Source organism: Falco cherrug, chromosome 5, assembly GCF_023634085.1.
Source record: "Falco cherrug isolate bFalChe1 chromosome 5, bFalChe1.pri, whole genome shotgun sequence".
Lineage (NCBI taxonomy): Eukaryota > Metazoa > Chordata > Aves > Falconiformes > Falconidae > Falco > Falco cherrug.
In genome coordinates this window covers 31,650,985-31,656,517 of record NC_073701.1, presented here as the reverse complement: position 1 = coordinate 31,656,517, position 5,533 = coordinate 31,650,985, and positions in this window count along the sequence as shown.

Here is a 5,533-nt window from a genome sequence, read left to right as displayed (position 1 = left end):
AGAACCAATGCCAGTTGCCAGTTTGCTGTTCAATTTGGAGACTGTTGCCTGTCCTGTCTGCACGAAGAGCTCTCAGCTGTTGAACTGCACTGAATGCCTGATGTCTAATTCCCACCTGGTAAAGGACATACAATTACACTGAAAATTGTTCTAAAAGCAACTGCTAGCAATGAAAATACAAATAAAACCATGAAATTGAAGACTAGATTTTCTTTTAAAGGCTATATAGCTCGAAGGGAAGTCGTTCTTATGTTTAAAACTAAAATGTAATAGGTAAAATTTCCAAGTATCTTCATTTTTTCTGACTATCCAAATAGCTGTCCCTACTTTGAGCAGGAGGTTCCTGCTTAGGGACCTTCTGAAGTCCCCTCCAGCTTGAACCCTTCTGTGATTCTGTAATTAAGAATTACTTGAGAACTGAGAGTTCTTAAATCCAGCTTAATTATTTTAAGCCTTATGTCTACTTTAAAAGCATCCAGGTCTGTCTGTCCTGCTTCAAAGTGCACAAGTGAATGCTCAGAAGCAGGCTGCACCACTAACAGCTACTGAAAAAAAGAGGCAATGAAAGAGGTAGCACTATTTCTTTTGCTGCATTTGAAGCTGCTAGGGAAGATGACCCTAAACCTTCAGATCTTTCAGCCCCTTCCACAGAAGGTCCACACGCCTTCTTGGTGGCAGCGTAACATTCCTCTCCTAACCACTTTCCCCTTTCATTCCTAAGCCTTTATGTAAGCCTTGCAGATTGCACTGCCTACACAGCACCAGGGCTTCCTGCAAACCTAGAACCATGGGCAAGCTGTGAGCCTCACTCCCTAAGAGAAAGAAAAGCAGAAGAGGGGAAAAAATAAAACAAGAAAGAAGAAACACCCCATCTTCATGAGATTGCCTGTGTTTCTGAATGTGATGCCTACTTTTTAGAGACTGACCCAAGTTTCAAAGCTAGAAAACATCATGAGATGCAAGCTACTGATTCAAGAACCACCTCCAGCTCCTCACCAGAGCATTTACTGTGTTATTTAGAATCATTCTACTACCAACATAAGGAAATACAGGGCTTTGGTCAACCTGATGTATTTGTCATAAAAGACATTCCTGGTCATTGCAGGGAGTGGTGGTGGAATAGATAACTTTTAAAGGTCCCTTCCAACCCAAATGATTCTATGAAATACATTTCTCCCAAAACCTTGAACTCCAACTATTAAAAGAAAAACATACCCCCTGAATGATCACCTCCTTTCTGGTTACAAAGCAGCAGATTTAATAGGGCTTTTTGTTCTAATTCAGAGCACCTGAAGGGGGCCAGGAAGCTGACCTTCAATTCTCCATGGTTACACCTGTGAGCTGGGGCTCTCCTCCTCCTTGGGCACCCATCAGACCCTCCCAGACAGGGTATCCAAATCAATGGGTCTGCAGTTCACCAGCTGAGTGTCTGGCCCACATTGGTTTAACTCCATCAACTAGTTAGATCTGGTTAATATTAGAGACTAATAAAATTCATGTGTTTTGGAAATAAAGGTGAGCCAACAGTTAAATCTGCCATCAGGAAAATAATAAAAAAAAGGTTAGAGGAAGTCTGAGAATGATTAATGTTGGGCCCAAACTAACCAGAAAACAAATACTCCTCAAAGCTACCATCAAGAAGAAGAGAGCGAAGCCAACATTTTGATGCATGATGATGTAGAAATAACTCTGACTGAGAAATGTAACACTGGAATCAATTTTATCCAATACTGCAAACAATAAAAATCACAAGCCATAGTCTACCCTGGATGTACACATGGAACTCCCATTGATTTCAGTCCTAGCCACACACATGCATCTGAGGGTGGATTTTGGAACCCCAGGTCTTTAATCCACTACCTCTACTAAGCTCAGTTATTACATGCAATAAGGATGAGGGTTGCATAGCTGTAACTGAGAACAGAATTTGGCCCATTTATTGTAAGTTCTGTGTCTGAAGTGGGTTTTCTCCTACTAAAGAAACCTAACTTTTTAGGGTTATGAAAAGTCATAAGTGGCATATCGTAAAAAACTTCCAGTCCTCAATATAAAATACCCCCTGGAAAACTACTTAAATGAACAGAATCCATCTTCCAGAGTCAGGAAATGATTCACTGTAGAAAAAGAATGAGGAAAGGCTCTTTCAATTTCTTTGTCTCTGGACTGGACTGATGTCTCTGCTAGTTTTCTGACTTTCAGGTTCCTTTAGTACCCTTCTATCCAACTTGTACTGTCTCTGAAAACATCTGACCCTTTGCTCAAACGTAGTATTACTGCATCTGTTTCTCCCCACTTTGCTTTGGCTAGGAACACTAGGAGGACAGATAAATAACCAACGATGTCAGAAACATACATCATAAATAATTGGGAAATTGAGGTAATTTGAATAGTCTCGCTGAGTTCTGATACGCATTAACTACATGCGCAGCTTTAGGAAAGGCTGCATGCAATTGCAAGTCTTTAACCTGAGGTGCATCCCACATCCCACAGTGTGCTCTGCAGAGCCTGACCCAGTGCTGCTGACCTTAAGGGAGTGCTCTTCAGAGTTCATGGCTCATGTACTGAATGCTTAAATCCACCTGGAAAATCAAGCCGATTATGTTTTTCTTAAGAATTCTGTGCCAGTGTTTGGAAAGCATAAATTATCACAAAAATTGTTAGCAAAACAAACAGAGGATTTCCAGGGGACCACAGAAATGTAGGTGTTTGCACAAGTTCTGTGTTTGCTTAGGGTCACTGGGAAATTCTAGCCTTTATGGGTTGAACTTTCCAAAGGCATAAGGAGCAGCTAGGACATGAATTGTGACTGAAAGCCAATGGAAATGAGGTGACAAACCTCCAGTTCTGCTCTCAAGAATTTTCCTGAGGATTTAGCAACGCTATTGATATTAATTTCGAGCACACCCAAATCTCTGGCTGTCAGGGCCCTGAGTGTACTCTCCTCAGGGTTCAGCTGCCAGGGTCAGGATCAGCGAGGGACTGTTCCAACCTGTGGCATACATGGAGGGCTCTCCACAGTGCTGGAGGGAGGCCACTTAGAGCCAAGTCAGGCACTTTGACCCTGCCAGACCTATCACCATGCAACTCTGTAGAAGCGTCCCAGAGGGATATACCACCATAACCTTTAAAAGATGTAAAGACAGGCCACTGGATGCTCTCTGAGGAAAGGCACCTGACCTCTGAGAATACCTAGCCAGATTACAGCTGAGCCCCATCTTTCCATCCTATATCTTGGCCGTGAGCCTCCTTGTGGACTTGAAAATCCTGTGGGAAGCTTTGCATTTGTTCCAGCACAGTGGCATTTTAAAAAGGGGGCAGTTTACTGTTCTGAGGAGGTTTGGATTTATGTGCAGAGAAAGAGCAACTCCAGTGCAGTAAGACACAATCCATCAAGCAACACATGCTCAATTCCCACCAGCAGCTTGGGAGGAGGTTTTTCCCAACAAGCGACTTACCTGTCATGGGCATTTGCTCCACCTTTCTTCTAGATTCAGACACACAAATTGTACCACAAAAATCATGAATTATACAATTTTTTAATCAAAGGTAGGTGTTTGCTTCAAAGCATTGGGTGTCTAACTGAGGATGAGGTCTGACTGTTGAAGCCCTAGTCAATAGTCTTGGGAAGCACTGACAGAGGTGTTGAAGGAAATTCATGATAAATCCATCAGTATATCCTGGAGTTATTCATTACAGTATTTCTCTGTCTTCTTTAAAGAGTGAGGGAAAAGTGATTTGCAAAGTAGACTGTAATAAGCATTTGTTTATGAAAGAAGAAACCACACATTGATATGTGACAATTCAGCTCTTGGGCTGGAAATATTAAAAGTTACAAACAGCATGGCCTTTGGTCAGATGATCAGTGCCTGTAAAAATAAGGTTCTGTACATATTGTTCCTTCTGTCTCAGTGTAAGAGTACTGTGTTCAGCTCTGGGTCCCCCGACATAAGAAGGATATGGACCTGTTGGAGTGAGTCCAGCAGAGGGCCACAAAGATGATCAGAGGGCTGGAGCACCTTTCTTATGAAGAGATGCTGAGACAGTTGGGGTCATTCAGCCTGAAGAGAAGGCTCCAGGGAGACCTTATAACAGCCTTCCAGTACCTAAAGGGGACCTACAAGAGAGCTGGAGAAGGACTTTTTACAAGGGCGTGTAGTGATAGGACAAGGAGGAATGACTTTAAACTGAAAAAGTTAGATATACATTAGATATAAGGAAGAAATTCTTCACTATGAGAGTGGTGAGGCACTGGAACACGTTGCTCAGCGAAGTCGTGGATGCCCCATTCCTGGAAATATTCAAGGCCAGGTTGGATGGGGCTTTGAGCAACCTGGTTTAGTGGAAGGTGTCCCAGCCCATGGCAGGCGGGTTGGAACTAGGTGGTCTTAATGTCCCTTCCAACCCAAACCATTCTATGATTCTATGTCCTGAACTGGGCTACAAGTGGGGTGTCAGCTTAGACGACCACATTAACCTTTTGGGTTTAAAATCTAGTAAGTCAAAAGACAAGAAATGTAAAAGTAAAACAAAGTTAAACATAACTGAGCCTTTCACTCATTTCATCCACACATCCACAGCCATGCAAAGGCACTAGATTCACAATGGACTCATTTGGCACTGAGGAAGCAAACCTGAATGAGGGAACAGTCTCTTCTTGCAAACCGAATCTTCCATCATTTGGTCCTGTTTGTGCTCCCAACCAAGCCTGAAAAAAATACACAGAGCACACCACTTCCTTTGCTGAAGGCCCATGCAAGTGTTTCTGATAAATTTATCTCATGCTGCCCTGTGTAATGGATGGTTCAAGTGCCTTGGTGAGGCTTCTGAAAGGACTGACTGTCATCGGTTGATACCCCAGGCCTGTGTGCAGACACAGTTGCCACAAAAGAGACAAAAAGCTAAAATAAACACCACAATATCTGATGAAAGATGGCCGTCTCTTATCGGAGCCATTAAAATTCCAGTCTAGAAGGGAGAGTGGGCCGGATTGTCCCCTGGAATTTGCAGTCGTCACTCAGAAGAGTGTGGTATTTAATAAAACGGTAAATAGTCTGGGAAGTGCCAAATACATTTTTTATTACAGTGCTGTATGGTTGCCTGTTCTCTGATTGATGGTGTATGACAACGTTTTGCTGATAAGAGCACTTGTGAGTGCTGACTTAGCTTGGTTGGGTGGGTTTACTTCCTGGGAGAATGGTTTTGTATGGAAAACCAGACTTGCCTTGTTTGAATTACCTGAGTAAACCCAGCCTTGTAAACAGACTTACATGAGGCCTTCTGCGGAAGGTGAGTATCACTCTTGTAAATCACAAAAAGCTGCAGGATATATATTCCTGGCTCTGATATAAGCCAACAAAAAAAGAAGAAATTCACAGCTGGAACTTTAAACCTCTGCTGTTGTCATTTTGCTCTGTACAAATTCATTGCACAAATGAGGAATCAGCCTCTTTAATTATGTGAGTAGATTTCAGCCAGAAAAATGAGGAGAAGCTGGGCATCCAGCTTTTCATTTCCTTGACATTGGAAAACTTTT